Source organism: Lathyrus oleraceus, chromosome 3 (genome assembly GCF_024323335.1).
Source record: "Lathyrus oleraceus cultivar Zhongwan6 chromosome 3, CAAS_Psat_ZW6_1.0, whole genome shotgun sequence".
Lineage (NCBI taxonomy): Eukaryota > Viridiplantae > Streptophyta > Magnoliopsida > Fabales > Fabaceae > Lathyrus > Lathyrus oleraceus.
This window is the reverse complement of record NC_066581.1, coordinates 62,202,263-62,214,947: the sequence shown is the minus strand read 5'-3', so window position 1 is coordinate 62,214,947 and position 12,685 is coordinate 62,202,263.

Below are 12,685 nucleotides of genomic sequence, written 5' to 3'. Positions count from 1 at the left end.
CCATTTCGGCGGATTATGGTTTACACCTTATCAACACTCGAGTTTCATTGATATTAAGGATACCTGATCGGATCAACCATGAATCAAGGGTTTGTCGCAAGTCACGAGCATGGAGTTTAGGTTAAGAACCACCCAAAAGGAGTGTACTAAGGTTTAAACCTGCCAAACATGTTCTACAAAAGGTTCCCATAGTCATAATCCCATCTTTCGGATATTATCAGAGGAACGACTACTCGTATTCCAACAATATTCTCAAGAGAGACTCTTATGAGTGTAGTATCGCGTAACAATCGTATCAAATCTTACACTTGAACGACTTTCACACTACGTCCTACGAATAGGCCAAGATGGGTTTGGTAAACTAAGGTCCTTGGCTTCTTAGGTCTATATTGGAACAAGTAATGTCTAACCACAACTTACTTATGTGACATTATTGATCTCAACATGACCTCCACCAAGTGAATGGGCTTGCAAGTCAACTCGCTAAGGAATAACTCCACACAAGTTGACAGGACTATGCCATTCTCCTATCTTAAGTGCACTCGAGTTCGGGTATAGAACTCGTCTCACAAAGATCACCAAGCAGCCATAGCCGGCCAACAGATACAACAATGATATGTACACAATGCAATAAGGTAAAGCAGGTAAATAAATAACTGTACAAAAGCATGAACACCCAATAAACAAACAAACTACAAAATCTAGGAGGGACTCGCTTAGGGAAGATGGACCAGCAAGAGGTCAACTTCTTAGTGTCCCTAGTGGAGTCGCCAGCTGTCGCAACCTGAAAAATACAGTGTGCGAAAAACGACCGGCGAAAGAAAAAGACAGGAGAGTCGCCACCGTGCGTTATTCATCCCAAAGGAGGGAAAGGAAACGCTCGAAGTAAACCTGAAAAAAGGAAAGGACAAGACGGGGTCTCGCAACCAAATCTTGGGTTCGGGAGTCGGTTATGCGAAGGGAAGGTATTAGCACCCCTACGCATCCGTAGTACTCTACGGGATCCACTTTTGTAGTTTTTGTCTAAAGGGTGTGAGTTTATCTAATGTACTATTTACTAAAAGGTTAAGAGAAATGACTCGCGCGGATGTCGTATCCACTGCATACGTATCTCATCTGAATATGAGAATCAGAGTCTTCGTAGCTCGGCTGACCTACGGGTTGGGGGATGTGTGCTCGCTAAGACATCGTGTCTTATGCCTACGTATCTCATCTGGAATGAGAATCAGAGCAAGCCGTAGTTCGGCTAACTACGGGGTCATGGAATGGGTTTTGGATGAACGACGTTACTACGCAATCTACCGGATGCTCGACCTTTGGAGACTTACTCACCTGTAGTAGAAGGAGTAAACGTGTGTTATGGGTTTTAGGGTTTGTGATGCGCGAGGGCAAACGGGCAGTCCTTGACGAAGGAACCGCGTTACATGTGGGGATACGAATACAAAACACAAAACAAGTATCTCAAAGTAAAATGCCACCAAGGGGCTCAAACATTGCCTCCTATCGAGGTCTTCCAGCTAAGAAAGCGATAAAGTACGAGAAGGGGAAAAATTACCACACGGATAAAGATCCGAAGCTATAGCAGTTAAAGGAGCAAGAAACCCTGAAATCTCTCCAGCTGGACCGTCAAAGGAAATCAGTCAACACGAATAATCAGAATAAAACTCCAGGGGGTATCCCACAAATAAAGTGGGAAACCACGCGAGTGTCTCTGCAAAAGTCATATGAGCCCTCACAAAACTCGACAAAGGGTTAGAGCAGCAGGATGAAATCAAGAGAAAACAATGCCATGGAAACACAAGACAGGTTAGAATAAAGAGAACAAAAAAACGAATACTGTCACGTTCGCGACTGCTTCGCCTAGCGAAGGCTTGGCGGAGCTTCGCTACAGGCTCGCCTAGCGAAGCGGCTAGCGAGGGCCTGCGGGTTTTGGATTTTTCGTTGATACCTGCACGATGTTAAGGACTCCAAACCCTATGGAATTCATCTCAGAAACGAAATTATTAAAACATTCGATGCATTGTTTATATATTTATACACAAACATAAACCCGTGGGCAACACCTGATGTTACCTCATACATTCGTAATATTCAAATTCAAGGCGTAAAGTAGTAGGAACAAAGGCATACCTGATGAGAGAGATCGATCAAACGGCGCGGCTGGATTTGTAAAGCTCTGTTAGGTTTGCGTGAGGCGGAGGCAAAAGAGCTTGTGAATCGGAGTGAACTCCTCAGAGCTGCCTGAAGGTTGCTGCAGAGTAATTCCTAGGTCTCCTTCTCTCAAGATCTTTCTCCCGTGGTTCTCCCAGTGTAACTCCAAGTGTAACTTCCAGTGTCTTTTCCTCTACTGAAACTTCAGTATTTATAGACTGATTTCGTGGGTAATGGGCTTGGAATAAGGTCAGCTGAGGCCCAAAGCTTTCTGATATTTTCTGAAATGCGCGCCCTTCGCCTAGCGAAGGATCTGCTCGCCTAGCGAGCATGACAGTGTTCTTCGCTAGGCGAAGCATCTGCTTGCCTAGCGAGCATGACAGCTCATCAGCCGATTCTTGCTTCTTCAAGTCTGGCAATTTGCACGGTGAATAGGCCCCAATTAGACCTGTTGGTAGTACCTCAAGTCTATTCCTTGCGTTGACTGACCGTCTAAGTAGAACCCACAAAGTGTCCTGGATGATGTTCGAGCTTCTTGGAGCGAATTCTGATTGACGCGGTGCAATATGGCATGAAATGCTAAATGACCTAAAAAGTGAATGCATGAATGAGGAGGGCAAATTTTGGGGTGTTACAGGCCATACTCAAGGACTATTTTTTTTATATAGGAAATGGAAGAAGATGTTCTAAATTTATGTGGATAAGTTTAAGAAGATTAAATATAGATATTATCTTGTTGTTCCTTTTAGGTTTGATTTCTGTGAACCCATGTGCACGATACCAAAAGGTTATGTGTATCATAAAAACCTCCATCTGGCGTGCGCCCTTTCTCCTCTTGAAAATAATCCAATAGCTTTAAAGTGTGTGGACAAGTTACCAAAGCATTATAGGGGATTTTAATGGCCAATTTCATCATGTTCTAGGATAATCTCAATTTTATGGATGAATTGGGTCCACCTGATGACCAAGCTCAAAAAAAGAGGAAACCTCAATTAGACACCCAACTATTCGTGGAGGAGGCCATGAAAAGAGAGAGGTTGAAATATTTTGTGAGGAAATAGTCTTAGTTAATTTTTTAGTTTTTTATATTTTTCCTTCCCTTATGTGTTAATTGCTTATTCTTTTTTCTTGTAGATGACAAGAGAAATGTAAACACAATTGTGGTGATGAAGAGTGGACTCATAAAAAACATATATCCTTTTCCTGTTCCATCTCCAAACCAACTTGTTGAGGCTGAAATGGTGGTTGAGCACTGGAGTTGTCGAAGGGTCTTCCGCAAATAAATAGTTCGAAGAATGTGCAAAACCAAAGTCCCCCGATCTCTAAGGGTCATAGTATAAAATATCACGTTCGTCTAGGCCACCATACTTTTGACCAATCTTAATCGAGGACAATTGAAGACGATTATTCCAAGAGAGAGAAAGACAAGAGGCTTGCTACAAATTGGTGGATTTTGAAGAAGCTTGATTCGAGATGGGAAAATGTTACTAGTCGTGATAGCTCCCCATCTTCATCGCCACATGGACTTTGTGCTAGAATCCCAGAGGTTTAGGTTAAGACATGTTGGTAATCTTGGTCCTTTATGCCTCCATACATGGATGATGTAGTACATCTCATACATGTCCAAGTTGTTGGCTCTCGATTGTTTGGTCTTTATAACGAACGAGGAGTTTTATTAAAAAAATAACATCTTCAGATCTATTTGGATAGATACGTAAGATATGATTGGCCAGGATAACCTCATGGTTTTGATGATAACAACACCTAAAATGCAAACAACTATTAAATTAATGACAATAACACATGAAGACAAGCAATTATTAAAGCTAGAGGTGAAAGATGCACAAGATGGTTGATCAAGTTATTCCTCCAAATGAAGCCAAAGATTTAGGGTTTTACGATACTCACTGATATTCTCTGATGATGGCGTCTATATTGAAGATATCTAAAGCCTCATACATGAGAAGATTCAAGTGAAATGCTTATATGTTTCGTATATTTGACAAAATGATTTGAAGCTTCAAAGTGCGAAAGAGAGGAAGTGTGAAAACCCGTCTGCTCGTGTCTAGTTGAGTGACCAGTGTTTTTAAAAACACAAGAGTGGTTTCATAAGTAGTATGGATAAATCATACACATACACACTAAAACTATTTTTGAAGTCTCTCTTTTAAAAATTAAATCACCAAAAATGTTTTTGGACCCTATCTAGATGAATTAGGAACTGTCAGATTGATTAAGACAAGTTTTTGAACTGTCTAATCGATTGGAACAAATGCCTAATCGATTAGATGAAGACGAATCATATATATATATATATATATATATATATATATATATATATATATAAAACTGATTATAACAATGGATTAATGAATGGTAATGACTCTCTATCAAAATATTCCAATTTGGACAACAATAATTGATTATTGTATATCATTTCCTGGCTGCCTTGGACCCAAAATCATCATAGATAACATAATATATTTTTGTTTCATACAAATCGAAGGAGACAAATTGTAGATGATTAATAGAACAAGCCACAAACTATGATTACTACTTAAGTTTCCATATGGATTCATTCCATCTGTAGCAAGTCCAAGCCTAAGGTTTCTTGCCTCATTACCGAAATCCGGATACAAATCATCAACTTTCTTCCATGCAAAGAATCAGCTAGATGACAAAGTTGTTTGTCACGTTCCCTCTCAATCATATGTCATATAATATTCTTTGCATCGTATGAATTAGCGAATAATATTTTGATTCTTGGAATTATTGGAAGATACCAATAACTTTGCAGGAGGACGCTTTGTGTTTTCATCACTATTAAAATCACCATTTTTCACTTTGAAACGTGATTGCCCACATGTGGGACAATCCTTCAATTCTTCATACTCATTTTGGTATAATATGCCTTCATTAGGGGATGTGTGTATTTTCTTGTACTCCATATCCATCAGACACAATACCTTCTTTGCCTCATAGTTATAGTTTGGCAATTTGTTACCTTTAGGGAGCATTTCACACAACAACTCAAGTAGTTTAGTAAAACTTTTATCCGTTCATCCATTTCTTGCCTTCAAGTTGAACAATCTCAACACCGCATATAACTGTGTGAAGTTAGTGCATCCTGAATAGACTTTTCATTGTCACTGCGCAAAGTATCGTACATATGAGCATGTTGAGAAGACTCTGATCCAATATCATGGATCATGTCCTCTAGCCGATTGTCCATATCCTCATCAACTACCTCCCTTTCCGACACACTTGGTATGTTGTTTGACGGTTCACCGTGCCATATCCAATTGGTATAATTTTGGCAAATTCCCTCACAACCAAGATGATTTTCTATTTCATCTATTAAAAATGGCGGCTCTTTATTCAAACAATTAACATAAGGACAATAAAACTTATTATTATTAGGAAGTTTTTCACGAGTATATAAAAAAAATCTTCCATTCCTTTATCGTACTCTGCATCCAAACGATTAACTTCCATCCAATTACGATCCATAACTAATTCTGAAAAAAATAAAAATCCGCAAAAATTAAGAATGGAATAGATACAACTTCACTCTAAGTGAAACAAATGCTTGAGGAGGTTAAATTGGACTAGTCATTTGTGAAGGTCATTAGAAGATGCAAAACAACAAGAATATATAGCTATAGGATTTCAATCAAGTCCATTTGGTTATAGGTATGAGGAGGACTAGTCATTTGTTATATGTATATAAGGTTGACTTCGTATGTGATATGCCTCTATTTAGTGTTTGTCAAAATATAAACTATACATGGTTCTTGTCTTAGTAGTTTAATATTATTGGAGACTTAATTGTTTGTATAAGAAGTCTCTATATAAAAGGTAGTTGGGAGTTAAAATCTTGTTGACTCCATTCTGGATTATTAAAGGATGGAACCTTTCACGTATCTCCATTTTATCCCTTGGGAGAGTCAGTCTAACAATGTTTCATTTTTTTACTTTTAACAATTAGCTTTTGTGATACTTAGTAATAAAATGAAAATTAAGTACAATCATATGGTCAAGTTATTTATTGACAAAGATAAAACTACCGCAGTGGATTCAGTTTTTAGAAAGTTAGTTAGGGATTACTTAGAAGTGGTTACGAAAGTTAGAGCTTTTTAGAGCCTAACCAACTTTAACTAACTTTATATATAGTTATTCCTCTCCTTTTAAAGAGTTTGAGCTTTGAAACGAAATCAACAGAGAATGAATAAGAGATTCAACTCATCTAAGCAACCTTACAATTCTAACTATTAGCTTATATAGTCTTATAATAGCCTTTGTACATATTAAGTTTCTACCTATAGCTTTCTTACACGTGTATTCTTTGGATTTAGTTCTAGCCACACACTCTGTGTACCTTCACTATATATGTATATCCTTGTATAGTTAGTTCTATAATAATGACAAAATTACAGTTACAGATTGTAACTGAATTCTTAACAAACTCTCGTTATTATTTCTCTCTTTCCATGGATTCTTCATCTGTTCTTATCATGTTCATCTTCAATCTCTCTGGTTGTTTGAACATTCACATGGTATCAGAGCTTTACAAGCTCTGGTAGCCATTCTTTCTACATCTTCGATCGATTCTTGGTGCATTTCTCAGATCGCTTTTATTTTTTCTGCACCGTTCCCTTTTCTCTCCTTTCGATCGCTAATTCTACCTTTCTTCCTTTGCTACCTATGGCTAACCAGAGCTACATCACCGATTTCTCGACAAATTCAACGAATCCATATTATCTGCATCTGAATGAGAATCCTTCGCTTGTTCTTGTTTCACCGTTGCTCGATGATAAAAATTATCACACTTGGGCGAGATCTATGCATATTGCCTTGATTTCCAAGAACAAAGATCAATTTATTGACGGCACACTCACAAAACCTCCTATTTCGAATCCCTTATATGCTCAGTGGATTCGCTGCAACACCATGGTCTTGGCTTGGATTCACAGATCCATCTCAGAATCGATTGCAAAGTCAGTATTATGGATTGAAAGCACAACCAGTGTTTGGAAGAATTTACAGCTCAGATTCTCGCAAGGTGATGTATTTCGCATTTCAGACATCCAGGAAGATCTATACAAGTTTCGTCAAGGTACACTTGATGTTTCCAATTATTTTACGCGATTGAAAGTAATGTGGGATGAATTAGAAAATTATAGACCGATTCCTGCATGTTGTTGTTCCATTCCGTGTTCATGTGGAGCCATTGCTTCAATTAGGAAGTACCGTGAGCAGGATTACGTTATTCGTTTCCTCAAAGGCTTGAATGAGAAGTTTGCGCATTCCAAATCTCAGATTATGATGATGAATCCGTTACCAGATGTTGACAAAGCCTTTTCACTTGTTATCCAACAAGAACGAGAGATGAGCAGTGCAGGTTCTGTGATTCCTAATGGAAATTCAAGTGATGAAGTAACTGCTTTCTAGTTACACATAACTTCAGGAAATTCGAATGGCAAGCGTGGTCATAACAATTACAAGGGCAAAGCTCAAGGACAGGGTGGAACACGAGGCCAAAACCGTGTCTGTACTCACTGCGGGAGAACCAATCATACAGTCGAGACCTGCTTCATCAAACACGGTTATCCACCTGGCTTTAAAGGGAAAGGTAAATCTCAAAATAACAACGCTCAATACCAATCTGCTGCTTCAGTTCTTGCAGGTACTGATGAATCACAACCCAGTTCTGGTTTTACTCAAGAGCAGTACAATAACATCTTGGAATTGATTCAGCAATCAAAAACCACACCAAAAGTCAACTCCATAACCACTTCTCCCTTTGTCCTCAACTCCCACTCTTCAAGTGATAATGGTAAGAACCCTAACCTTTGGATTCTAGATACAGGAGCCACTAATCACATATCTTTTGACTTATCCTCCTTTACTTCATACAAAACCATTATTCCTGTTTATGTTAGTTTACCCGATGGCTCTCAAGCTGTGGCTTCTATGTCTGGCAGTGTTATTATATCCAATGCCTTAACCTTACATCATGTGCTGTATATCCCTAGCTTTCATGTCAACTTACTCTCCATTGCTAAATTAGTCAAAAACAATAATTGTCATGTTAGTCTCAATGCTAACTCTTGCACAATTCTGCAGAACCATTCAATGGAAACGATTGGTATAGCTAGCCTGCAGAGAGGACTCTATGTGCTTGATGTCTCACCTCACTCTCAAGCTCATCACTCTAGTTCTCAAGACTCTTGTAATATTTGGCATCTAAGATTAGGCCATTTATCTGATATTGGTTTGCAACAAATTTCAAAAAAAAATCCCTTTATTCCCTCTCATAACAACAATAATAAACTTGTTTGTGATTCATGCCATTTTGGTAAACAAAAGAGATTGTCGTTTCCTCATAGTTATACTACTACTTCTGTGCCTTTTGAGATATTACATGCTGATTTGTGGGGACCCTTTTCTACTATCTCTATATTAGGACATAGGTATTTTCTGACTTTGGTAGATGACTATAGTAGATTTACTTGGGTGATATTTCTCAAAACCAAAGATCAAGTTAAAACCAGCCTAATACAATTTATTGCCTTCATTGAGAACCAATTTAAAACCACCCTAAAGTGCCTTAGATCAGACAATGGAACTGAGTTTATTGCTCTATCTCAGTTCTTTCTATCCAAGGGTATTAGACATCAAACGTCCTGTGTTGAAACACCACAGCAAAATGGCATAGTCGAACGAAAACACCAACACATACTGAATGTAGCTAGAACATTATACTTTCAGTCTCACATTCCTATAACCATGTGGAATTTCTGTGTCCAACATGCCATCCACCTTATTAATAGATTGCCTACCCCCTTATTGAAATCTAAATGTCCATATGAACTTCTCTATCAACAGCCTCCTGTTTTCGTTCACCTGAAAGTTTTTGGTTGCTTGAGTTTTGCATCTACCCTACAGGCATATAGAACAAAATTTGAACCTAGGGCTAGAAAAGCTGTTTTTCTGGGTTTTAAGGAAGGAACAAAAGGGTATATTCTATATGACCTATTAAACCACAATATATTTGTTTCCAGACATGTGTTATTTTTTATGAACTCAATTTCCCTTTAAATCTTCCTTGCAATCTCCAAAACCATAGTCTACTTCCACAGACAAGTCCAATTCCTCTAGCCCTCCCCTCTATGATGACCCTATTGGACTTGGTCATTCCCCTAGCTCTACTGACTTCTCTTACCCTATGGATAATGACAACACACAAACTAATTCACCCTTGTAGCCTAGCACTAGTACTCTTTCTCCTTCTACATCTATTCCTGACCCTACATCTGTCCATTCACCTTTATCTTCCCACACTAGCCCTATCCACACATTGGATACTTCCTCCTTGTCTGATTCAGACCTTAATCTCATGGACACAAGCTCTCCTGAACCTGATAGCACACATCCAGGAACTATGCCTTTATCCAATGGAAAACCCCATGTTCCCATAGCTGAACCTGCTGTCATCCTTCCATCTAATAACCAATCCCTAAGACATTCCACTAGGATATCACATCCCCCTAGATACTTGGATAATTACCACCGTTATAATATTGCTCACAACCCCTCCTCATCAACATCCAAAAATTCTTATGTATCATACCCTTTATCCTCTGTGCTATCTTATGACCAATGTTCACCCACATATAAAAACTTCTGCTATTCTATCTCTTTAAACATTGAACCTAAGACCTTCAATCAAGCCATTAAACATGATTGCTGGAAAAAGGCCATGGATGCAGAGTTACTTGCTCTTGCGGAAAATCATACATGGGAATTGGTTGATCTACCTCATGGAAAAACTCCCATTGGGTGTAGATGGGTATATAAGGTCAAACACAAGGCAGATGGCTCTATAGAGAGATATAAAGCCAGACTTGTGGCAAAAGGATATACACAGATGGAGGGTATTGATTATTTTGACACCTTTTCTCCTGTGGCAAAAATTACTATAGTGTGTGTCTTGTTATCTCTAGCTGCTATACAGGGCTGGTACTTAGAACAATTGGATGTTAACAACGCCTTTCTTCATGGTGATTTACATGAGGAAGTATACATGATTCCTCCCCCTGGTTTGACTGGTATTTCTGAATCTAAAGTATGCAGGTTACACAAGTCTTTATATGGCCTCAAACAAGCTAATAGGCAGTGGTACTCAAAGCTTTCCACTTTCCTAATTTCTCTTGGTTACAACCAATCTCAAGCAGATCATTCCTTGTATGTTAAATCTAACAAGCATGAATTTACTGCCCTTTTGGTCTATGTAGACGATGTGGTCTTGGCAGGTAATTCTTTGTCTGAAATTCACAAGGTCAAAAATCTTCTGAATCAGCAATTCAAAATAAAAGACCTGGGCCAACTGAGATTCTTCTTGGGATTTGAAATTGCCCGGTCAACAGATGGTATTTTCTTGAATCAGCGAAAATATACTCTTGAGCTGCTCGAAGATGCTGACCTTCTTGCCGCCAAACCATCTGCTGTTCCTTTTATCCCTACTACAAAGCTTTCCATTGATGAAGGTTCCCTTTTGGAAGATCCTTCCTTGTACAGAAGGTTAATTGGAAGATTGATATACTTAACCAACTCTAGGCCAGACATTTCCTTCTCTGTTCAGCATCTCAGCCAATACGTATCCAAACCTCGAATGCCTTACTATCAAGATGCCCTACATGTTCTTCGATATCTGAAATCAGCTCCTGCTAAAGGCATTTTGTTCTCTTCATCTAGTAAACTGCAGCTTTTTGGCTTTGCTGATTCGGACTGGGCTCGTTGTCCTGATACGAGAAAATCTGTAACAGGTTATTGTGTAATGCTGGGATCTTCTCTCCTATGCTGGAAGTCTAAGAAGCAACACACGGTATCAAGGTCATCCACTGAAGCTGAATACCGTGCCTTGGCTTCCATTACTTGTGAAATACAATGGTTACATTACTTATTTCGTGATTTTCTCGTTGTTTTCACTCAGCCAGCATCTGTCTTTTGTGATAGCAAATCTGCTATTTACTTGGCGCATAATCCTACATTCCATGAGCGCAGTAAACACATTGAACTAGACTGTCATGTCGTGCGCGAGAAGATTCAAGCTAAGCTCATTCATCTTCTTCCAGTTTCTACTCATGATCAGCTCGCCGACATGTTTACCAAACCTCTGCATTCTCCCTCTTTGAAGACCAATTTGGACAAGTTAGGCCTTTGTAGTATCCAATGCCCAACTTGAGGGGGGATATTAGCTTATATAGTCTTATAATAGCCTTTGTACATATTAAGTTTCTACCTATAGCTTTCTTACACGTGTATTCTTTGGCTTTAGTTCTAGCCACACACTCTGTGTACCTTCACTATATATGTATATCCTTGTATAGTTAGTTCTATAATAATGACAAAATTACAGTTACAGATTGTAACTGAATTCTTAACAAACTCTCGTTATTCTTTCTCTCTTTCCATGGATTCTTCATCTGTTCTTATCATGTTCATCTTCAATCTCTCTGGTTGTTTGAACATTCACACCTAACACACATTCATGTGGAACTCTCTCTCTTAATTCCATTATTTATTTATTTTATATGTTAAAGTTAGAAGTCAATGGCAGGTTAGAAAAGTTTGTTTTAAATTGCTTTCTCTTATAACCTGTCGTCGTGCGATAACTTTGACAATGGTATCCTCTCTATAGACCAGAACCAGTTTGGTATGTTGTGTACAGCTGTATCATCGTCATGCATTTATCATCACCTGTCACCAGCTAGAAATGTAAAGACTCAACAGGTTTGTAAATTGTAATACAACAGTAGCAGTTCGCAAGAGAGTGCCGACGAGTATATCAGCGGTAGCGAAAACAAATAAAGGTAAACAAATGCGGCCATTAAACGTGTGACGATTGACTAAGGGAGAAGAATTAGGTGCCCAAAGGGGTGTAACATAGCCGGAAAAATAGGGCTCACGTAATACCTTACCTACTCAGCTTTTACTTTGCTTGCTTGCACGTTCGTTTCATAAGACCAAATACATGCTGTTCTTCAACGTAAATAATTTTTATAAGTTAGTGTTTATGTTTTTTTATTGTAAAATATTCACGCCTTAACCTATTTTTTTAATAAACCTATAGCTTAATTACTTAGAATGATTCTCTCACGTTAATTTATTTTGATCCACCAATAAATAACTAATTATTAAATATCTTTTCACAATTTACAGTTTGGTTACGTGAAGAATGGTAAAAGTTGAATCATAATTTTTTATCAAATGGATGATGTTATATTCTTCAATAGAATCTACTCTTTGTGTGAATTTATATTTTGAAGGATTCAATATTATTTATAGAAATTATTTTTTGAATTGATTACATGTGTTTTTAGTATATTCCAATAGGACTGAAAACAACATCCCCAGAGACATCTGGCCAAACGAGTATAATTATTGTCCATATTTTATTCTTTTTATTGAAATATTCTAGTGAGATATTCCTTATCGACACGAGTTATAAATTGTAAAGTTGTAGGATAGT